This window comes from Anas acuta, chromosome 1 (genome assembly GCF_963932015.1).
Source record: "Anas acuta chromosome 1, bAnaAcu1.1, whole genome shotgun sequence".
NCBI lineage: Eukaryota > Metazoa > Chordata > Aves > Anseriformes > Anatidae > Anas > Anas acuta.
In genome coordinates, this window is record NC_088979.1 from 45,029,877 (window position 1) to 45,055,463 (window position 25,587).

Here is a 25,587-nt window from a genome sequence, read left to right on the forward strand (position 1 = left end):
AGAATCCCTCCCTCCTTTGAAGATCAAGAAATATCACAGTTATTTTTGGGGGGTAAATCAGGCTGTTCTCTGCAGAAAGTATGGTTTAGCCACTCCAGGAACACGAAGATGGGTTATCTGCAAGAACGAAAAGGGGTAAGGAGTCTCCAAAAACATGTTCTGGGAGCAGTTTTCTTGCAAGTAATTTTGTGGTGTGCAACTATATCCACATGATTTGTATAAGGCAGTGTTGACTCCAGAGAAAAGGGAAGCATTACATTTTTGAACAGGAAATATATCTTAAAAAAAAATACATAAAAATCATCCTATCACAAAGTTCTTAATTAGGTGTAACTTTGCAAAACTCTAGAACTCTGAAAATAAAATTGTAATATTGTATGAAAATTTGAATCATATCTCTATAAGTGGTTTTATTTTGTTTAAATAATATATTTGGACTTGCCTAATAAAACCTTTCTCTAAAAATACGAGATAAATATACCTAGCAAGTTCCTAAATATGTCCCACAATGACTTATATAAATAATATTCCCACCCTCTTCAAAATGTACTTTTCATTATATCATACACAATCAACCCACTACATCAATATATTTATATTGATTTTCTATACTTTACAACTTGCTTCTAATTCACCAGAACTGCTTTATCCAATTATGTGGAAGAAATGTATTTATTTTTGTATTCTGTTAGTCATAAAGTTATGACCAACTTACTATTACTCCTAGAAAAAGAATCATTGAAATAAAACATGAATCATTTAATAGTACTGTATATTGTACAATGGGGATCTGATTCTGGCTGCAGTGCCAGTCTTGTGAAAATCAGATTTACTCAAGGTGAGATCTGCAGAAAACAGAGCACTACAGAGTTGTCCTTTCCTGGACCATGACCTGCTTGTGCTCCTGCTTGGACCATGACCTGAGTGCTCACTTAGTCCTTAGAATGGCAAGAGTTCCTTTGGCTGTTGATCTACATGCTGCTCGTGGTTTGCTTTGAAGATGGTCATCATCACAAATCTGTGAGCAATATCAAATGCATTGATGCATTGTGAGGGATTTTGTTTCAGCCCCCCTGGAACAACTTTATTGCTCTATAGCACATAAAGGCTACAATTTTTCTTGCTGTATTGTCCCTGTATTGCAATGCCATGGCCAATGAGACTGTTCACACTTGTAGAAGTGGGCACAGCTTATTTATTTATTTATTTATTTATGTCTAGTCACTATAGTGAGAAACAGTCACTTTTAAAATGAGAAAGTGATTTTGGATTTATTGCAAAAGTTCACTCTTTGTTAATACAAAATTTGCCAGCATCTAACTGTTCAGACTAAATGTATTCACAAATAGTGAAAGCCACAGAGTAAGTTTTTGTTTTGTTTTGTGATGAATGCTTTAGCCATTTTTAAGAGCAAAGCTAAGATATATTAGGCAATGTTAAGGAGTCTTTAGTGTTCTCTGTGAACATTTATTCACATCTAGGCATTTTATGAACTTTTGGAAAACTGCAGTAGGAATTACCAGCTTAAATTTCTTCAGATTTTGTTTGAGAAGCTCCTAGCAGAGCAGCAAACTCTATTAGTCTAAGCCAAAGGAAGAAAGCAACAGCTATAAGGACTTAATTAGCAAATTGACTTAAGAGCTGGATGGCTGAAGGCAAGATATCACATTCAGGCAAGACATCTTGAACACTTCGTGAAAATTGCAGTGGTGAAAAAAAGTGAGGTGGGTAAACAGGTTGGTCAAGAGCTAGAGGCAGAATGAATATTGGCAAATCAGGTAGAATGAGAGCAAAAACAACTAATGTTGGGGCTAGAGCAACTGAGAAGTTGCCAGTCACCAAGTGATAGACAAGGGAAAATGGCCTCAAGGTGCACCAGGGGAGCTTTAGGTTGGATATAAGGAGAAATTTCTTTACCGAAAGGGTTGTATGACATTGGAATATGCTGCCCAGAAAAGTGGTTGAGTCGCCATCCCTGAAGGTCTTCAAGAAATGTGCAGATTTACTAGCATGGTTCAGTGATGGACTTTAGTACTAGGTTAAAAGTTGAAATAGATGATCTTAGAGGTCTTTTCCAGCCTGAATGATCCTATGATTCTATGATATGACTAGGTGCACCTGGGTGGGAAAAGCTACAGGTATGAGAAACTGAGGAAGAGACAAGAGAAACTGACACTAATGATTGGGTGACAATCTGAAGAAGATGAAGAAGGTGAAGGAGTAAGGGAAGGAGGAAAAAAGTCTGTATAACATATGTATAATAGCTGACTGGTCACAAATACAACCAGATTTCACTGTGCTTAGAAAATAGAATGTAACAAAATGACTAAAGGTTTTAAAACAGCGTCTTAGGCATCTCAATTACTGGATACTTTAATTAGGTGTTCCATTTTAATATGTCCTTCCATTCAGAGGAAAAATACAAATATAAACAAACACATGTTTCAAAGTATGCCACCATGCAGGAATGAACATAAGAAAATCCACAAGGAAATTGAGAATTCTATCTTCTGAGCAGTGGATATGACATAAAGAGAAGAAAAATTACTAAAGACTCTTCATTGCCTGAGCACTATCACACTAGGCACACAATGAGTCTGGACTTTAAAAGATAATAAGTGATCACATACTTATGCAGTACTTCTTAGTAAACATGCACAAGAGTTTTCAGGTGTTTGATAGATGTTGGGTTTTATTTTATATTATTCATAATAAAGTGGCTTTTTCTATCTATCATTCTTTATTATCAGAAGTGGTAACCTCACTGTTGGTGAGCTCTACTTATAGCTCTTATATAACTTATATAAGTGAGCTCCACTTATAGGTCTTAACCCAAACAAAACATACAAATTGCTAAAAAAATAAAAAGAGAGACCTTGTGTCGTCCCTATCCCAAGACTTATTCCATGCTAAACACAGAAAAAAAGATATACATACAAAAAGGAAACAATACAACTTATTCTTCATATATTAAATGCATAGATTTAACTCATGACTCATTAGGATATGTTTGAATCTGCACCAAAGAAATGTTACAAACCAAAAAGCAGATGAAGAATGAAGAAAAAAGTAAAACTGAAATAACACAGCAAATACTTATTCATGAAAGAAAGCAATAAAATTATTTTAGAAATTTGAATGTTCAAGATAGATGAGCCCTCAGGCAGGGCTGACTTGCATAATCGACCTTTACTGGATATGGCAGATATAGAAACCAACTGTGACAGTGCTAGACATAAGAGTTTTACTGGGCTGAATCATTCTTCAGCAGTCATTCTGCTATACTGAACTAGGCACAAACAAGTGTTCCTCCAGCCTCGAGTGAGCATGTTTCTGTTATTAGCTAACATTTCTGTCTCTCAGGTATGGAAACAGATGTTACTGATTTTGGCAAGTGAGAATCTTCCATGTGTTTCTTGCCAGACCCCTCAAATTATGTGTTGGCATTATCAAAAGATCAAAGGAAAACAAGATTTATGTTGTCAGACAGTCATTTACTGCAATCTAATTTGAAGAGTTTCTCTACTGTACTTCAGAACTAACTGTCATTTTTTCATCATGTCATGAATATTTTTATTAGGTGATTGAAAACATTTGAAACATTTGAATTCAATTTCTTCATTAATTATGTCCATGTGGTTGAAATAACTTTTGAGCTCCTTCATCCTTTACTTTTTTATTTAGCCTTTTTTTTTTTTTTTCAAGGAAATTTAGAATCTCAGTGATGATTTTATTCTAATTGTTGTATAGATAAAGTGTGTTATAAGCTTGAAAGTGGATTGCAATTTTAAATTATATGACCTGTATCTTGTTTGACTGCAGCGGTGAAAAAGGCCAATTAGATTCTTGTCCTTTAGCTTACTGTCTAAAGTTTTACTGGTCTAAATAGTCTAACGATAATTGTTAAAGATCTTCATGAAACTATCGTGACACTGCATCTGCATCTAAGAAAGGAAAAGATACATCTTTACCACCCTTTACTATCCACAAATAAACTTTTAAAATGCTTGGCACAATCCATATGGATAACAGTTTCCTTATCCAGTATGATATAAACAAACTACAGAGCAGAGGTCAGAGGGAGTTTCTAAATAAATAATCTTGTCTGCCCCCTATATATATTTTTTCCCTCAGCTATGTAACTTTCACATGTGTTTGTAAACTAAATCCATTGATTAGGTACTTTATAATATCCATAATACACCTATCTGTTTATCGTTATAGCATCATGGGAATCATCATTGACAGGGACTAACCTGACAAATATCTTGCAAAGCTCATTGTGGCTTCACTGATATAAGATCAGCTTATACTAAAAGATTTTCACTATCTATCTTATAAACATTTAAAGCCTAACTATACTACATAGCTTATTGCTCTTATTACCCTATTAACAGCAGTGGCTTTTTAATTCCAGTGAGTGATGATATGATGATTTCATTCTTATGTCCAAGTTCCAAATACTCTTATATCTATCTACAAAACATACAACCAAAACTTTCATATGTGTCACCGTAAAATGCTATGGTATAAATAAATATATAAAGAACACACAAACAAACAAACAAACAAAAGCAGCTATGATTCACTCTTTCCTGCTTCTCCCAGATTTTCCTAACGTTTAGAAAAGAATTAGAGCTGTCAAATGCTAATTGTGACATTTTACTTTTATCTTTTGGCTCCAATGGAATTTAAAACTCAGTAGTGTTGTTCTGAACTCTTCCCCCAAGGGAACATCCACTACTAGATGCAGAAAGCCCACAGCACTAAGTTCTGGCAGGGAATCTTTGTGCTAAGCCATTTATAAGATGGAATAGAAACTGAAGTGGTTTTGTCCCTTCTAGGGAGATCTGACCATTTGCTGTTCTGTTTTACTACAGGAATACATGAATGGCATAATGAGTCAACCTTTTGAAAGGAACACAAGGAACATTTTATAGTTGATTAGAGTATTTATTTATTTATTTATTTATTTATTTTTACAGGCAAAACACAAAACCTACAGTGGTTTATGACAGCGTACTATCAAGTCAGGATCTAGACACTCAATAATAATAATAATAATAATAATAAAACACTCAATATTGACATTTCTTGGAAATATGTAATACTTCATTTTAATGGGAGCAGGAAAACAAACAAACAAAACATTCTGAAAATATTAGAAAAAGTCCTTATTTTCACAGTTTATGACACTTGGCATTCAAGTTAATCTCTCTTCCAAGGATATTTTTTCCTCTTTACTCTGAAATACCCACTGAGAAACACTTAGGGTTTGATTTAATTCTCTAACTGTAGCTATCTATTGCCACTCCATACAACCTTGAATTTTGAACCTAGTTACCTACACCGAGGATGTAAACCTGATACAGAACTTACAGAAGACACTGACCACTTGGTGAGTGGAAGCTGGGGTCCAGATAAGATATACTGGGGTACCTCATGCAGAGTTCAACTTGAAACACTGCTGATTAGACACTTGTATTGAAACAACTGTATCAATCCTAAAGGATTAGAATTCAAGCTGAAATTAAGAACTCTCAATTTAGGAGTTTGGATGCAGATGATATGTGAGCTAAGCATGGAGATCTAACTCCATGAAGAGTTAGAACTCTGGAAAGAGATTGTGCAAAGCTACTTCAGAATGAGTTGAACAATCTTGCAATCTCCACCGCCTATATTGTTCTGGGATTCAATTCTTCTGCCCTTATACAGGGCAGAAGGCAGTGATGTGAAATGACCCAAGGCATAGTCTTCATCTGTTACTCCAGAAGATTATAAACCTTCCATAGACCTGCCTCATAATTGTCACAACTGTAAAAAGCTATGTTCAGGCAGCTGAATAAATCTCTCGATCTTCTTTGTCTGTAATAGGAGCTAGCTACTTATCTCGCAGGCAGACACCTTCACACAGACACTTAAACTCAGGTGTCTTAATCTAGAACTGAATCTCAGGCCTTGTGGCAAAAGACTGAATCACACTATAAGACAATTTTTATGATTCTGGAGACAGGATGCCTGGCTATTCTGAACATTATTCTCATAGCAGGAGTGACGTCGCAAAACCCATGCTTGGCTTGGTAGTTATTATGACTTCCATAGTCCCATAATACAGAATAAAGAAGAGTGAATGCTTGGCATACCTCACACAGAGTACCTATGATGAAGTGCCAGGATTGAACTGATCTTTTTGTTTTCTCCCATTCCTAAATAGTGCCCAAGAAAAGCAATCTCCTTTCAATGAAGTTCCATTGAAAATATCTTGAAAGCAAATAATCAAAATTATTTCAGAAGATGCAAACCATGAAACACACCTGTATTTAATCTTCTTTGTAGATGCAAACAGTTGAAGAAAAGGGACATGTTGGAGAAAAGCCTCTTCAAGCAATTCAGTTAAAAAATCTTCAAATAAGGTTATTTAAAATATAACCAGCTTTTTTAAGTGTTTACCCATCAAAATTATTTTAGACTTTACACATTCTGTTGGTTTCCTTTAATCCAAGGTCCTTAAAACAACATATTCTGGCTCAGTGACATTCTGAAATATGTACATGTAAGAGTAAATTTTAAAATAAATTATGAAGAAATGGGGTTGGATGAGGATTCCCAGGACAATGAGTCCCATTATCTGATATGTATGACATCAAACCATCCCTTTTTATATCTTCTACCCAGTATTTATTGCAGGGCAGCCATATACTTGTATCTTCTTGAATGTATTATTCTTTCCCACCTGGATGAAATGTTTTATGATTACAAATGCAGTTTAGACTTCTTTTTCTCTCATAATATTTGTAACCAAATAGATGTAGAAGAGCTCTAGCTGGTAATGGAGGGACTTCAGAATAGGAGAGGTTAGGATTCCCTGGCTGGGAAGTAATACAGATCTTCAAGCAAAAAGTATTGTTGCTCTTAATATAAGTACAGTGTAGTAAGCTGAGTAAGTATAATGAGAGTAGGACCTGGGAAGAAGATGAAGGAATTGTCATTACCTTGTCACTTTTCATCAGTACCTCACGTAGGGGGATAGGGGAAGAAATTTTTCCACCTGTGGTGGTTTTACTCAGGTAGGCAGCCGAGATTCACCTCAGCCACTCTCTCACTCCCCCTCTTCAAAGGGAAAGGGGAAGAAAATATGATGAAAAGGGTTCAAGGGTTGAGATAAGGACAGGGTGAGATTGCTCAGCCATTATTGTGATGGGCAAAACAGACTCAGAGCAGGGAGACAGTAAGATTTATTGCCTATTACTAACAGAGAAGTGAGAAACAAAGGAAAGAAACCAAAAATATCTTCCCCTCTTCCACCCTCTTCCACCTCCTCCCCCCAAGCAGCGGAGGGGATCGGGCAATTGGGGCTGTGGTCAGTCCCTGATGCTTCGTCTCCACTGCTTCTTCACTGTCACTCTCTGTCCCTGCTCCACATGGAGTCCCTCCCACAGGATGCCGTCCTTCCTGAACCAGTCTTGCATGGACTTCTCACAGGCAGCAGCTCTTCAAGAACTGCTCCGACATGGGTCCGTGCCATGTGATCTGTCCATCAGGAGCACACTTCTCCAACCTGGGTCCCCCACAGGCCCCTGCTCCTGCGTGGGCTCCTCTCCACAGGCAGCAGCTCCAGCCCGGGGACTGCTCCAGCAGGGATCATCCACAGGCCGCAGCCTCCTTCAGTGCAGGTCCACCTGCTCCACTGCGGTCTCTTTGACGGGCTGCAGCGTGGAACCCTGCTCCACCGTGGTACTCCATGGGCTGCAGGGGGACATCCTGCTTCACCATGGTCCTCACCACAGGCTGCAGGGGAGTTTCTGCTTCAGTGCCAGGAGCACTTCCTCCCACTCTTCACTGACCTTGGCAACTGGAAGGCTTTTTCTCCCTCCTCTTCTTCTAGCTGCTGTTCCTACCCAGCACAGCCCGGCAGTCAGGTTTTTTGTTTTGTTTTGTTTTGTTTTGTTTTTGTTTTGTTTTGTTTTGTTTTTGTTTGTTTGTTTTCCTTAAATATGCTCTCACAGAGGTGCAAACAACATAACTTATTGGTCCAGCTCTGGCCAGTGGCAGGGCCCTTATGTAACATGGGGCAGCTTCTGTTTTCTTCTCGCAGAACTCACCGCTAGGGCTCCCCTACTACCAGAAAGGTGCCATGTAAACCCCCTACACCACCCCCAAACAACGCTGACATTCTTAACTCCTTTCTCATTTCTCATTCACTTTTTCTTTGTTGAAATGATATTAATGATACTATTTGATAAACATCATGTTTCCAGTTCAAAAGTGTTTGTCATCCCATGATGCTTAGCCCTAAAAATAATATAAAGCAGACTCCCCATTCCTTTGTCTGTGATAGTAAGATTTTACTACAACTTTTCCAGTGTGAACTTACTATTTCTGGAAAATAAACAATCAAATCAGTCAAGGCTATTGCAGACAAGCATTTTCCTCCCTTTACAAAGATATTAACACTTTTATCTTTACTGAATAATATCACAACAGACACACCAAAAGGATTGCATTTCTCTTTTTCATGGTCACATCACCTTTAAGGCTCATAGTTCCATCAGATAAAATTTGTCTCACAGAGTTATATCAAAGTAGTCAACCTAGGGTTTCTTTATGGTCAATTTAGAGAAACAGGCACTAAGGAATCACTAATCTGGTCGAATATCTATTTCAGCATGTCATGGACTATGCCATAAAAGTGCTGCCTATTCCTCCCAATTGACTGTAATAACATACATCTGTCTTTGGTCAATTGAGTTTTTCTTGCAGTCAGAGAGTAGGTCTTTCCTGTCTTTCCCTATTCTTTCTTCATCTCCTGAACAGTGAATACTTTTATTTTGATAGTTACCTTCATGTTTCCATTACTCCTAATTTTCCAGTGTTAATTTTTACCATATTGTTGCACTGCTTCCTTGCTCTATACTTTCATTTCCTTCTCAAAAACACAGCTTTTTAAACAAAGAGTAGCTGCCTAATATGTTCACCTAACTTGCATCCTTATTTCATACATTAAATGTATCTGTCCTCTCCAAGAACATTCCTACATCCTTTATGCAACAAAGTATTAAAGCAACTGTTTCTGAAGGCCTCTGAATCCTGTCTGCTTAATTTCAGTGTCCAAGGAACTTAGTTTTATTGTCTTACAATATCTTTGTCCTCTGTCTTAAGACAGGAAGAAAGATAATGAAGATCCCCTTTCCTTCCAGATACAGTGTAGTATCTGTTCTTATCAGTTTAATATCTGATATGTCCTTGATGAGAGGACTTTATATTAAATGGATTTTGGGCTCGGGAGTTGGATCTGGAGCTTGCTTTTTTTTTTTTTTTTTTTTTTTTTTTTTTCTGGGCCCAAAGAGTTGTGGTGACTGGAGTCAAATCCAGGTTGGAGGCTGGTCACTAATGGCGTTCCCCAGGGCTCGGTGCTGGGGCCGGTCCTCTTTAATATCTTCAACGATGATCTGTATAAGGGGACTGAGTGCACCCTCAGTAAGTTTGCCAAGTTAGGTGTGTGTGTCAATCTGCTTGAGGGTAGGAAGGCTCTGCAGGAGGATCTGGATAGGCTGCACCGATGGGCTGAGGTCAACTGCATGAAGTTCAACAAGGCCAAGTGCCGGGTCCTGCACCTGGGGCGCAATAACCCCAAGCAGAGCTACAGGCTGGGAGAGGAATGGTTGGAAAGCTGCCTGGCAGAGAAGGACCTGGGAGTATTGGTTGATAGTTGGCTGAATATGAGCCAGCAGTGTGCTCAGGTGGCCAAGAAGGCCAACGGCATCCTGGCTTGTATAAGAAGCAGTGTGGCCAGCAGGTCTAGGGAAGTGATTGTCCCCCTCTTCGCGGCTCTGGTGAGGCTGTACCTCGAGTACTGTGTTCAGTTTTAGGCCCCTCGCTACAAGAAGGACATGGAGGTGCTTGAGTGAGTCCAGAGAAGTGCGACGAAGCTGGTGAGGGGCCTGGAGAACAAGTCCTACGAGGAGTGGCTGAAGGAGCTGAATTTGTTCAGCCTGGAGAAAAGGAGGCTCAGGGGTGACCTTATTGCTCTCTACAGGTACCTTAAACGAGGCTGTAGTGAGGTGGGGGTTGGCCTGTTCTCCCACATGCCTGGTGACAGGACGAGGGGGAATGGGCTAAAGTTGTGCCAGGGGAGTTTTAGGTTGGATGTTAGGAAGAACTTCTTTACCGAAAGGGTTGTTAGACATTGGAACAGGCTGCCCAGGGAAGTGGTGGAGTCACCATCCCTGGGGGTCTTTAAAAGACGTTTAGATGTAGAGCTTAGGGATATGGCTTAGTGGAGGAATGGTTAGTGTTAGGTCAGAGGTTGGACTCGATGATCTTGAAGTCTCTTCCAACCTAGAAATTCTGTGATTCTATGATTCTGTGATTCCATTTCACACAAGATCATCTTCTCCAGCATGTTAAATCAGTTAGTGATTCACCCCAAGAAGAATCTGGCAATATTTTAATGCAAAGGGGAAAAGCTATATTCACTGTTTCTTTGTCTGGTGGATCTAGCTAGTCTTGTCTTCTTTCTGTTCATCAAGTGCTCCTGTCTAAACTCTCCAGCTCAGTTCCACGGTTTCCTCAGTTGGAGGACTTAAACTTTGTTTTGTCCTTGTATATCAGGAGTCTGCAAATGTTGTATTTCTTTTGAAATCTTTCGATTTTTTCAAACATCACATGTAAATAATTACCATGAAGTTGTTACTCTTACCTCTGCCAGATTTGACAGCCATTTGCATTCCTTCTCTCAGTCTTCTTTACTGCTACCCCTGTCTTCTTCATGACATTCTCCTATAACTTTGAAGAGGAAATGAAGGATATATATTTCACAAATCCTTTCTCTGAACTACTATTCAAACTCTTATTTTCTGTGTTCTGGTAACTGAGACTGGACTCCTTTGGCCCCAGATTGATTTAAACAACACAGATGTCTTATAACTCTCAGCTCCTTGCTTACAGAAAAAGGCATTTTCTCCTTAAATTACCTACATTTTTTAAGGATAGGTAGGACTCATAGCATAGTGAATGACTACGCTAAAGCTGTTCAGTTTCTGTAAGTTTTTCAGGTAACTGTCCACTAATAAAGGATGGAAGCTGGGACTCCCCATCAGAAACTCAGGCCAAAGTCTCTGTCTCACTTTCAACACAGCCATGGATTACCCTTGGAAAATTATAAACTGTACCCAAATTAAGTGATAAAACAAACATATGTAGTTATTTTCAATAAATATATATATATGCAGAAAATTTGATAGATACATATATATATAGAAAAATTGTGTAAATAAATGAATAGAAACATAATACATCCAAACAGTAATTCAGAATTAAATGTTGCGTTTTTCAGGAAGGATATTTCAGAGCACTGGAGGCCCCCAAAAATTATTTTTAAAGTACATTTTCACAGAGAACAAATCCACTGAAAAACACCTACATTGGAATCAAAATATATTCATAAAATAAAACAATTGGAAAATCTGGTTTTGCTCATTTTCATTTAGGACATATGAACCAACAAGATTTTTGTGTATGAGGTATAAATCTTAACATTTGCTACCACCTATTTATATATAATTGGAAAGTATAGCTGTGTGCTGTATCCTTGCACATTCCAGTGGCACTTGATTGAGAAAGATTTGTTTAGCCTTGCTGAAGTAATGATGTTTAATTAAGTGTGCTGTCAGCAGTAAAACACCAAAGTATGTACTCACCTACCTTTAAGCAAAAGATTAGTTGATAAGTTTTGAAAAAGTGTGTTAGCTTTTTGCTGTATCAGGAACAACATGCTGAATATATTGCAAAACTGAACTCTGAATCAATTATAAAATCTTCATTTTGCATTTTATTTGTTCTTGGATTTCTTTTACAAATAAAAAACAGGATCAATATTACTGAACTTAAGTTTGATTAGATGATACCCAAAAAAATATAAGAAGAAGTTACACAGCTAGTATGTAGCAAACATTTCCATTATTTACTAAAAATGTGCTGATAGAATTGCGATACAAGTTTCTGCATTATATAATTTCCAAGTGTTTTTTTTTTTTGTTGTTGTTGTTGTTTGTTTGTTTGTTTGTTTGTTTTTACGTGTGAAAATGATTTAAAAAAAAATCACTTCTTTCTCTAAGAGTACACTGTTATCAGATAAGCCAATGTACTTCTGGACTTGATGTTCTTCTGTAATGCTGGAAGTACTCTATTAAAAAAGAGCAAAGATTTCAAAAATAAAAAGGCTGAATATCGCTGCTATACAAGTCTAAAGGTACAGAGTATAACAACTATTTCAACTGGTCTGAATCATGTTCATGAGTTCCTCTGATTTATCCTTCCATTGGCCCTTCTAGGAAAGTACCTTTTTTTCCCTTTTGCCCCTTGTCTTCTATATTTCATTTCATGTGTCTATCGAGGCTATGAAAGATAAAGCTATCTGCTTTCTCCTGTAGTAAAGAACTATATGGAATCAGTTCACCTGTCTGTCACTCCTCATTAAATTCTTACCCTCTTCATTCACATTCTGATCTTTGCAAATGAACATTTGCTTAATAAATGTTCCCAAGACTAACAGTGCAGAGTGAAAATCCCACACAGCAGTAAATTATTAACTCAGTCACAGGGGGAGTGCCATATATGACTTTTCAGAATGAGTTATTATGTGGATCATCATGTAATTATGAATTTTTCAAGCCATGATAGAGGAAAATTGAATATTTAATATTTTATGGACATATTCTGCACTGAGGACATCTTTCAAAATTTTATGATAATTTTTGGAGTGAGCAAAGAGCAGAACAAAAGTTACAAAATAATTACAAAGTGGAATATTTAATCACCATGGACATTGTTGGTGATTTCTCAAATTGCATAATATAATCAAGGTCATGAACTTTTAATCACAATGTATTCAAATGGAAAAAATATGTGCATTAAAATTAATCTACAAGTATGTTTTGATTGTTTAAGAAATGAGAATATGAGACTTCTTTATTGTATGATAGGTAGACTGATGTAAATATTCATGGCAAGAAAACGGGCTGTCAAATGCTCCTGAATAGTCATGGATTGCCCCTACATGGGGCTTTCAGAAATACAGAAACATGAACATAAACCAATGCTTCTTGCTCCAGAAATGCTTGCTGTGTGCAGGAAACATGAGGAGGAGCAATGCAGGTGCCTGAGCATAGCTATTTAGCACAATTAAAACATCCTGGGGTATTCACAGCATCCACACAAGGCTGGCAGACATAACACAAGATCTGTGGGTGACTGGAGCCCTTCTGAAGCAGCAGCTGGATGCCAGGCAAGATAACCTAAGGCAACTAAATGGTATTAGCCACCTATGTTTAGGCATTTGAAGTACTCTTTAGGATTCAAAGCTGAAACCAACAGTGTTTCAAATGGCACTAAATGTCCATGTATACCCATACAATGGACTTCATCACTTGATCTGTGAGATTTGGAAAGCAATTAAGGAGAGGTAAAAAAAAAAAAACAAAAACAAAAAACAAACAAACAAACAAACAAACAAACAAAAAAAAACAGAAAAACTTTTTGCTTTGATAAATAAGAATTTGAACAGAAAAAAATATATATATTTCTAAGGATTTCCATGGATTTCCATTGATTAATATATATATATATATTTTCAGACACTTGATAGTAAATCAAACCCGATATTGGTTTCGGCACTTTGATAACCAATGACCTTTGTACCAATCTACCAACACAGAACAAGTAGTGTTATTCCTTAACAGTCATTTATGCCTTTCCAGAAAATCTGCTGAAAACCAAGGTAAGTGTAAAAGCTTGAGAAGCCCGTAGAGCAAACCATAGTATATATAATATCAGCCTGGAACTACTTGTTGGCTCTTGCATAACAACAAATTTCTAAATAAAAATAGAATAAAACTATATTTTATGCTCATTTATCTTTAAAACTAATTTGCATGTACATTACTAAAAAGTTTCTTTATGACATGCATGAAATAATTCAGTAAGTAAAATAAAAAATATGTTCACTGTTTTGGATTCCAAGGCACCAGCATGGCTTTTTTTACCCAGAAAGGTAAATGGTATGGGCTACAATGACCCCACATTTGCAGTCTGCTCAAGTCTTCAACTTAGTCACAAAAAGCATACTAAAAAAGCATGACAGAGAGATCAACAACCAGGTACCATCCAGATGTTCCCAAATATTGCAAAGACATATTTGGCTTATTTTTTAACAAAAATTCCCTCGTTGTCTTGATTCCTGACTCCCCGCTTTCAGACAAAACTTCAGTTTGTCTGAAGAACTCCAGTGACATCTTTCTTGCCTTTGTGACTGGGTGAAGGCAGGTCTTGCAACATGCTGGGCTGAGAAGAGCTACTCAAAAAAATCATGTAATATGTTAACCTATTTCAATATGTATGAATTAATATATTAAAAATTGTGTAGAGTACCACTGCCTTCTGCCCCACTCCCTTTCATCTTTTATGTTTGTTTGTTTGTTTGTTTTTGTTTGTTTGTTTGTTTGTTTTCCATGACTTGGAAATAGTTTTAAAATATATTAGATTGTTTCTAATATTTATCCATTTTGGGTTGAATATGAACTTGTATATACATTCACAAAGACTGCAAAATATAATTTTCAATGTGATGTACCGCTAACCGTCTACCTGAACAGCAATATGTTCCTTATTACAAGGACAGCTCTGAATGCCAATCAGAAGGAGGCACTTGTCAAATTTGAATAATGTTTATTTGAAAACAAATTTATAAGGTGTCTAGGTGAAAAATAAAACATTTTTTACGCTACAGATAAGTCTAAATTTATAAAATCTTAGGAGCCAAGTACTTAATGTCAAGTATGTGATTTCAATATAGAATAAGGTTATTTCTTCCCCTCTTTGCAGGGATATCATTGATAAATGGCCTGGCTCAAATCCTGTAATGATGTTCATAAAAATTCCAGTCCAGGTAATTATTATTTTTTCTCTATGTAATTACACTGGCAATTTCAAATATGGGAAATACCTTTTGTTGTTTCCAGTTTCAAATATGCGTTTGGGTTACTGTATGCTATGAAATAATTGCTGTCTCCTACAGTGACTATCAGAGACAACTTAAATGTATGAAGGGCTTGGGAATTAATGACAGGTATAAGTGTGATTACTAATAACATACTGAAGTAGTATTCATTTGCTTAATGTTCACCCAGGAAACTTTTTCATATCTTTATTTATGAAATATATTAAACAACCAATATTACAGGAAGAAAAGCATGTCATATGTGTCTATTTCCCAGTGCTGGATTTTCATGCTAGTGCCAGTGATACTGCCCAGGCACATTTTCATTTATATGGATCTAAAAAATAAACATCTTGGCACTCATCTCTGTAATTTCTTTGCAGAAGGGAAGTTTCTTTTTTTTTTCACTCAGTAATCTCTGGCTCTGGCAGTTGGTGGCATTGTCATTTGGTAGGTCACAGTGACAAGACAAGCCCATCCTGCCCCATCCCTGAATATCACAGAATCATCAATGCCTCTTTCCATGGACTTTTATATGCTGATTAGCACTTCTTGCTGTAAGGACAGAACAGTAATCACAAATACCCAGGTGCATTTTCCCTAGAAGTAAGCAGTCGACTGACTTAAAGCTAAGCATGATGAGCCTACAGGAACAACTTATCTGCAAAACCTTATCTGCAAAAATGAAGGAGAATTGCAACCTTCATTGAAATGGCCCAAAAATATCCTTAAATCCCTAGTATCTGTACTGATTTCAAGCCTTTCCCCACATCCTTCTTCATGTCACAGTGCCTAGGAACATAAGAGTGTTCAGACATGTTATATGTGGGATGAGGAAGCTTGCCTTCATGATTTGACATAGCAAATGGATGTACTGTACTTTTCAGGATGCTTATGGTGATAAATCTTCTGCAGCCTGTTCGGTAATGTAGGTTCAATGAGTTTACTAAGCTTAAACCTGCTCCTGTTCAAATCAAAGCCGAAAGCTTTACTGGAGGTGTAAAACACCATTGCTAGGTTCATGAGTCACTCTCAGATCAACAGAGAAAATTATTTATACTAAATTGCAGAGTACCGTGGAGTAATATACAGAATAGTGAGGAAAAGTGATATTTTAAATAAGTGGGTTCTGACTGGGAGTCACTTATTAACAAAGAAAAACAGATGGCCTAGTTTTGTAAGGCACAAAACCCCAAAGCTTTATTTTTAGTTTTTAAAAACAGTGCTCCCAACCACAGTGTACAGAACAAAGTCCTGACTGACAAGGGACAAGCGCAATACCCCCCACTACATTAGTGTTTTCTTTGAATAGCAAACAAAAGCCATATTTAGCACTTCCATAGCACTTTATATGCTCAAAGGACTTCACTAACCATTACTGGCATAACTAGATGCTTCTTATATGCAAATGAATGCAGATATGAGAGTAGGCATTAAGAGGCAGAATATTAGAATACATTAGCAAACGGACAATAGGAAACAGCTGGTTTGACTGGCTGCTGAGTATCTGAGTAGGGTGTAGAGGCTAGCAGAATTCAGTGCTCAGAATTATGGAAGGAATTGTGCTGATGGCCATCAAGGCTTAGAAACTCATCACTTAATTAACAATATAAATATTTTAAAAATTAACATTTTATAAAACCACAATAAAAGGATCCATTGTTAGAAAGGGAAAGGATTAATTCACACTTGGCTGGACCAATGGTACCCAGCCTTCATTCTCTTGCCGTACAACAACGCACTCAGCAAGAATTAATACAACACAATTCATGCCCTGTCATGTCTCATTACTTAATTATGAAATGTCTTTAGCACTTTGGACATTACTGAGCCTGTTTGATTGGCTGTGACTGATGTCATACCCACTTTCATACTAGCTGGTACATGTATAGATAGGCCTGTCCCCCTCCTCACCATTTTCCCTCTTTCTATTCATGAATTCTATTTCATAATAGTAATAATATACTCCAGGCATTTCTAGGGAATTATTGCATTTCTCAAGTGGGTAAAGTCATTTGCCCTTTCAGCCTTGTGCCTTGCAACACCTTCTTAGGTATGATATAATTGCCCAGAAATACTCTACTTTGTATGTTACAACTCTTACATGCCACTATTCCTTTTTCACTTGACCAGCCCATATAGACTCCAATAGGAAAAGAGAAGTTGTCAGGTACATTTTTTTTCAATTGAGACTCTCACATATATTTGCAAGTCTTGGACTGTCTCATGCACATATAATTTAAATGCATTAATTTACAAATATTAATCATTTAACATCTTGTATAAAATATAATGGCCATATTCTCATGTCCCTTGACAATTCCAGAGTACTGTCTCCTGTGTCTCTAAGGTGGCAGCAGCACAAGATGTCACACTTGATTTCATAAGAGCATGGAGCCACATGCAGTGATATAATAGAATGCTTAGATATTTTTAAAGTGAGATGCTACAGTGATTGTTTATGAAAGCTTAAAAGGAATCATTCTTGTAGAGCAATCTTTGAGTCTAATGATCGAAGAAAGTACAAGGCATTCTGCTTCATTTACAGTAAACTCCCAGATTCAAAACTTACTTGAAGTAATGAGAGAAAATAATTTGGGCACCAAAAACATCCCCAGACTTACACAGGAAAAAGTCTTACGTCTCTAGTTCTTCCAATACAGAAGTGTTAAATACACACTTTTCTGTATATGGATCAGCAGACTTGAGCTGAAATCTGAGTCAATTTCATCTCTTCAGAGCTACTAGGGATCATTTTTAATGTTATGACTCAGCCTGCCATGAATTCTTTGTACTCCTATAATAATTTCCAACAAAATATCTCTAATCACTCAATCATCTTTAATGAATCAAGCCTTCTGGCAAAGTCCAAAAGAAAGGTCAATTTATAGGAACTAATTTATGGCGGTTTGCTAAGTTAGCACTTTTAATACCTGCAACTATAAAATGGAAAACCTGCTAGAGTCAAATATTCTTTCAGTATTTCCATCCTTAACTTATTTTTGTTTCTTTTGGAGGTTAGACCTTCTAGCACCTGAGCTACTCCTATTTTCTAAAAGCTTCTAAGGTCACCTGCTTCCTGCATCTTGAAACAAAGAGCAGACAAATATAAAAAAAAATTGCTATTCCCTTCTCTTAAGGAAACTTATGCAGCACCTTATCTGATAACTCCTCCTGCACACCAAGGGATGCAGTAGTAGCACCTAACCATAGTGAAACAAAGAATGGAGGATGGCTGGGTACCAAAACCACAAGGCTGTACCTTAGGAGGTTTCAGTTCTGTCCCCATTCTGGCCTGGTCTTCCCCATACTTCACCCATACATCAGAAATGAAACAATACTGCACACAATGTCTCCTCTGAAACTGCCAATTAGAGGTGGTTACTTCATCTCTAGTAGAATGAGCTGATAAACAAAATGAAGGTCACAGCTAGAAGCAAGCATATTTCAGCAGCTTAAAAGTGCACACATTTCTGCCATCTTTGGCAAAGGGCTGTTAAAGCTCTGAAGAGGTTGGTCTTAACTGGGACAGGAACAAGATGAAGATTTTAAATTTGCATGATGTGTAATGTCAAATTTATAAATAAATAACAAATTGGAGCTTCCCATAGTTCCCTTCTTCTGTTTTGGTATACCTACTATAAACCAACATGGTCCTGGAGAAAACAAGGTGTAAGACTAACCAAGTATACAAGCCCTGCTTTGTGGAACATAAAGCAAGGGGAGGTGAACTGGAACAGATAATTAGGATGTACTTTGTGAGAGAATTTACTTCAGAGTGAATATTTAAGACCTCTAAAAAAATGTCAATGCATTGAAGGTTACAGGACAGGATGGATCTGAATTACATCTTAAAATCCGAGAGGCTTCTTAAAAGAGGGAAAAATCAAAAAGAAAGTCATAATTAAATTCAAGGGTAATGATGGACTTAAGGAGACTGGGATATCCCACCATACATGAGCTCTAACCTAGCATTTTCATCTGTAGGTAACGTTTTCAGTCCTATATACCAGAAAAAAAAGAAAAAAAAAATCTTAGTCCTTGGTGGTGTCCTTTCTCCTCTCAGAGGTAATACCTTAGTCTCAGATACTTAAATTCCTTGATATCCTTTGGGACCAGCTATTGAGTGATTGGAGCATTAATGGCACTGCATTAAGATCCCCCCATATCTGCCTGAGGGACACTAATCCAGGCTTCCTACCTGCTGAAGGATGCCCTCATCAGCAAACAGCAGTTATTCTGAGGCAGAAAGCTCTCAGTCTTCTTGTTAAGCTGTTTCACTTTGTATAAAACAAACACTTCTTCATGCACAGAGGGAACCAATACTGCCTTCCACCTGAGTTTCTGAACTGCTCATCTGTACATCCATCTTATTCTACTTTCTGACACAACTGCATTTTCTAAAACAGGGCAGACTGCATCCTACAAGACTATTCTAACATTGAAGTTATAAGGGGAAAACAGAAAAAATCCCCCTCTAGTGTGTGTATGGAGAAGGCTCATAGGCTTAGCTGGCTATTTATGCACTTCATGCAAGCAAGCTCTTACTTTATGACTCCCAGGAGGGCCTAGATAAGAGGCTGAGAGAAGGGGGCCAATACATCATAGCAATATTAGACAGATGTACACATCCAGCTACACAAATTTCCAGATTTTCAGCACTTTTAGGATCAGACCTGTGTGTTATTTTTGCCAGTGTTTCACATATTGAATTTAGACAGTTGAAAAGGAACATGAGTACCTCAGTTTCCCTTGAGAATCTGAACCATAATGTACAGAATATTAAACTATAAAACAGTGTGGGAAGTATTGGGATTGGTATCAGGTAGATGGTAAATACTAGCTCACCACTGGATGTTGTATATATGCCCTGCCGTGTGACAGGTACCTGGAATCAGTCACATTCATTTATTAGTTAGAACTGTGTAATAGTTAGCTTTAGGATTGTTTCTAACATTTTCCTAAAATTCACCAAACAGGCTTCGAACAAGGTTTTGATGGGCATCTGGTTTCAAATGGAGGTGTTTTGTTTGTTTGTTTGTTTTTCTAACAATTAGTATGAATTAAACAGTGGAAATGTAATAAATGATAATAATAAGAAGAAAAGAAGTCCCATATCAGATCACAGTGGATTATTTTGCCAGAAGAGAAGAAAGATGTGGCAAATTAAGGCAACTTTCATCTGAGGAAACAATATTGTGTTATCAGTGATTGATCACACAGTAGTTTAAGTAATGACAAAAATCACAGAGAACACAGTTTGTGTTCCTGATGAAACTGTAGTTTTTTCAAGAAAAGATTCATTCCTAGAGGTAAATGTCTTTGTAAAATAACTAATTGTTTTGAAACCAGTTGTGCAGAAAAGGAAGTCAAACATATTTTACCAAAATAATTTTACTACAAATAATTTATTAATAATTATAAACATTCATAAGAACCCAGAACATAGGATGTGAATATTTTTATTACTAAAAGCAAGGAAAGAGTTAAACAAATAGAATTATGAATAGAATAAGACCATAAAATGTATGATATTTATATCATATATGATATTTTAAAATATGGATTATCTCCATACTTCCTTTTTCAGGATGAGCTCATCCATCTGTTTTTTAAGCAAGAAGTAAAAATTTCAGTAGATCATTTATTTGAAGATACTCTCATTATAGTCATGGCATCATTTACATTGTTCAAGATCCAAGCAATGCTAAGGAATTACATAAATAAGGATCACTACTATGTAAGTATTAAAACGTAATAGCTAATTTTGCTCTGCAATGATAATTTGGCCATTAGTGATATGAATTGATAGGGAATACAATTTATTTCTGTTGAATATACTTACTGTCACTGTTAGCACATAGCTTTGCACTAGCAACATAGTTATGTTTGCTAGAAGAGCTGTTGTTCAACAGACAGATGGTTACAGTAACTGAGCATGAAGAAAACCACTGAAATTGTTCAGTGGTTCCCAAATGACTTTAACAATGTATTCCAAATTCCTATCATTTTATCTGAAACCTTAATTATTTATCAATGTCACTTCTTATATAGCTCTCATCACTCCAATATGAGCACTTCCCAATATTATAGAGCATATATAGAAGATACATTATTTTTCTCTCTCCCTTGTTGCAGGAAGCACGGCTGAAAGCACGACAGACACCAGTAGAGTCAGATCATGCTCCTCCATTTTATTGCCCGAATAGCCTAACTTTTATAGTGAACTTAACAGGGGCGGACAGTGTTTCACACAAGATTATTGGTCAAAAGCACTCAGACAAACAACTAGAAGAAAACAACCCCACCTGCAAGAAAACAACCCCCTTGTGATTAGCAGTCACGTAGATCTTGTCCTTGAAGCCAGCTGCTGGTAACAATATTTTTCTGAATTCCTCAATTGGGCAATGTGGGAGCTTCTCATAGTTATTCTGGTAGCTTGGTTTGCTCAGCTACAGCAGGCCATGAGATTTTCTAAGGCCTACTCCTGGTTGCTTAAGGCAAGCTCAGATCGAACAATTGTTCCACGGACTCATGTCCAGGCCCTGTATGCCAATTCCCAACACTCCCTCTTCTTTCCAGCCAGTGAACAGTTTGGAAACATTTTATTTTACCATATATCTATATCTCTGTGTATCTGTGAAAATGAATAATTCCCACTTGTCCATTGTAACTTTTACCATATGCACACTCATGTATCTATATAAAATATAGTTACTTTTTTGCATATACATAGATATATACCACACGAGCACAGAACTGGTAAGCATTGTGATGGTGAAGTTGAATTTGTTCTTTCTTCTCAAATACATAATTTCATTTTCTAGGGAGACTTAATCTGCTTTTCTTGCACCGGGACCTTGAATGTTTTCTTCCAGAGAAACCAGTCTGCCCCATACGGCAGCTGGGCTACAGCTGCACTGGTCTTTATGTTTGCCCATGGATTTCCCATTCCCCCAGCTGCCATGACCATAGGGACGTGAAAAACAATTGAGGATTACATTTCCAGACTGTCTTAGACAGTCCTAGCACAAGATAGTTACTCTCAGCAAAAATAGTCATGGCATTATCTCCTGCAAAGCCTTTCCAGAATTTTTTCCAAACTCCATTTTGACTCCTTATGCATGCCTACACTTCTCACAACCCCATATCTGTATTTCATGCTCATCTCAGTGGAAGAAGGTGTAACGAGTAAGGAGTAGACACCTGGCTTACTAGCCTTTCCCACTGTTCTCTCAGGCCAAATGAAGCTGCCTCTAGCCAGCAGCTGCATCTCAGGATCAGATTGCCTGAATGCCTGTGTACAGCAGCACAACCCCTCTCCATGACTGTAAGTCATCCAGGCCACTTTATCAGCTCCCCAGTGTCTGTCTGATGAAGGGCTGTCTCCGGAACAAGGAACATTCAGGGAAAGATGTTTGGGTGTGTTTCTCTGATCTATACATGTGCATGGTCAGGTGACCTTGAGAAATCGTACCTACTCTTCAGTACTCTTCAGTACCAGCACTGCATCTTGAAGCAAGACATATAACTGATGCACATTTTCTTCCCAAATCTCTGAATAGAGTCAAAAACTATCTTTCTAGCGCTCTTCTACTTCAAACAACTCCAGTCATTAGAGAAGGAATCCCCAGATTATTCTGAAGTCCATATTCTCACATCAGCATGGTGGCACTCCTTTTCATTTGTGATGTTTACTTGGAATATTTAGACCAGATGAATCTGGATGGTAAGTTGTCTGTGCTTCTCAAGCCCAAGCAATGGTGAACCTAAAGGGCACTCTGAGCCCAATGACACCTCAACTATTATTTCTTGTTTTTAAGAAGCTGATAGCAAAAGCATAAATGATGTCCAGCTGATGTCCAGCCCAAATTTCCCCTGCCTCAGTTTAACACCATTCCCACAGGTCCTATCACTGGTGTTTACAAAGAATACTTCACCTGCCTCTTCACTCCCCCTCGTGAGGAAGTTTTAGACCACGATGAGGTCCCCCCTCAGCCTCCTCTTTTTCAGGCTGAACAGGCCCAGTGCCCTCAGCCGTTCCTCATATGTCTTCCCCTCTAGGCCCTTCACCATCTTTGTCACCATCTTCTGGACACTCTCCAACAGTTTAATGTCCTTTTTGTACTGTGGTGCCCAGAACTGCACACAGTACTCGAGGTGAGGCCAGACCATCACAGAGTAGAGCAGGATAATCACCTCCCTCGATCGACTAGCAATGCTGTGCTTGATGCATCCCAGGATACGGCTGGCCTTCCTGGCTGCCAGGGCACACTGCTGGCTCATATTCAATTTGCTGTCAACCACAACCTCCAGATCCCTCTCTTCAGGGACGCTCTCCAGAGTCTCATTGCCCAGTCTGTATGTATAGCCAGGGTTGCCCCATCCCAGGTGCAGGACCTGGCACTTGCCTTTGTTAAACTTCATGTGGTTGGTGATCGCTCAGATCTCCAATCTGTCCAGATCTCTCTGCAAGGCCTTTCCACCCTCATCAGAGTCCACAACTCCTCCAAGTTTGGTATCGTCGGCAAATTTGCTCAAAACACCTTCTAGACCTACATCCAAATAATTTATAAAGACATTGAAGAGGACTGGCCCTAAAATGGAGCCTTGAGGGACCCCACTAGTGACCATCCGCCAGCCAGATGTGGCCCCATTAACCACAACCCTTTGAGCCCTGCCTGTCAGCCAATTGCTCACCCATCATATGATGTTTCTGTTAAGTTGTATGCTGGACATTTAGTCCAGTAGGATCCTATGGAAAACCGTGTCAAAAGCCTTGCTGAAGTCCAAAAAGATCACATCAGCTAGTTTCCCTTGGTCAACTAGATGGGTGATCTTATCATAAAAGGAAATCAAATTTGTTAGGCAGGACCTTCACAAACCCATGCTGGCTGGGACCAATGACTTCATTGTCCCCCAGGTATGCCTCAATAACTTCAAGAATCATCTTCTCCATAATTTTACCAAGCACTGATGTGAGACTGACAGGCCTGTAATTGCTAGGGTCTTCTTTTTTACCCTGCTTGAAAATTAGCACAACATTTGCCAGCTTCCAGTCTACTGGGACCTCTTCAGATTCCCAAGATTGTTGAAAAATAATTGAGAGCGGTCCCATGATGACATCAGCCAGCTCTTTAAGCACGCTGTGATGGATTCCATCCAGACCCATTGACTTGTATGGATCCAGGTGGAGCAGCAAATCCCACACACATTCGGGGTTGGTTGGGAGTTTGTCATTCCCACTGTCATGGTCCTCCTGCTCAGGGCACCCAGGGTCCCGAAGCCCATCATCAGCACTGAAGACAGAGGTGAAGAAGGCATTAAACATCTCTGCTTTGCCTATGTCATTGTCTGTGAGGAGACCTTCCCCATCAAGTAGCGGATCTATGTTTTCTTTGGTTCTCCTTTTCATGTTAACATATCTAAAAAAAAAAAACTTTTTTATTGTCCCGCACAGATATGGCCAGCTTCAACTCTAGTTGGGCTTTGGCCCCACAAATTTTCTCCCTACAAACACGAACAGCATCCCTATATTCCTTCCTCGTTGCCTGACCCTCCATCCAGCAGCTGTACACTTTCTTTTTCCATCTAAGCTCCAGTAGAAGATCCCTGGTCAGCCAGGCCGGCCTTCTGCCCTGCCTGCCTGCCTTCTGATATTTTGGAATCACCTGATCTTGTGCTTTTAGGAGGCAATGTTTAAAGATTGACCAGTACTGATGGACGCCAATGCCTTCAAAAGCAGATTCCCAGGGGACCTTGCTGACTACTTCCCTGAGCAGCCTGAAGTCTGCTTTCCCCATATCCAGGGCTGAAGTTTTGGTGGCAGTTTTCCTTCTGTCACCATAAATTCTAAACCACTTCGTGGTCACTATGACCGAGACAGCCGCCAATTGCCACATCTCCCACGAGACCCCCTCTGTTCTCCAGCAACAGATCAAGTAGGGCACCTTTCCTAGTTGGCTCCCTTAACACTTGCACCAAGAAGTTATCATCTAGGTGCTTTATGAACCTCCTGGACTTGCTCGTGTCAGCCGTGTGGTGATCCCAGTTGACGTCTGGCAAGACAAAATCTCCCATAAGAACAAGGGGAGTTGATCTCAAGGCATCTCTTAGTTCTGCAAAGAATAATTCATTGGTGTTGTCATCTTGGCCAGGTGGTCTGTAACAGATTCCCACAACAACATCCCCTTTATTTGTTTGTCCCTTAATCCTTACCCAGAGGCTCTTAACTTTGCCATCCCCAAAGTGAAGTTCCAAACAGTCCAGCCACTGCTTCTCATACATCGCCACCCTGCCACCTCACCTACCCTGCCTGTCCCTCCTGAAGAGCCTGTAACCATCTATTGCAGAACAACAGCCACAGGACTCATCCCACCAGCTTTTGCTCATGCTTTTGCTATGATGTCATAGCTGTGGGACTGGGCCAAGACTTCTAGCTTGTTCATTTTATTCCTCATACTGCGTGCGTTTGTGTAGAAGCACTTCAAATGCTCTTCCCTACACACAGCACCTTGTGGAGCCGACCGAAGAACCTCACTGGCACATAGTTCCTCTGATTCTAGTGCACTATCCCTTAGCTCATCATCAGC

The 25,587-nt window shown here is 38.5% G+C and overlaps 1 protein-coding gene and 1 non-coding gene across 3 annotated transcripts in view; both read left to right on the forward strand.

Moving 5' to 3' along the window:
• The window catches only part of NDFIP2 (Nedd4 family interacting protein 2), a 532,803-nt gene that overhangs the window by 245,649 nt on the left and 261,567 nt on the right, over nucleotides 1-25,587 (forward strand). The gene's annotated exons all lie outside the window — the stretch shown is intronic.
• LOC137850391 (U2 spliceosomal RNA) lies at nucleotides 9,181-9,362 on the forward strand. The gene has a single exon (XR_011092533.1). It is a non-coding gene; the product is annotated as a U2 spliceosomal RNA (small nuclear RNA).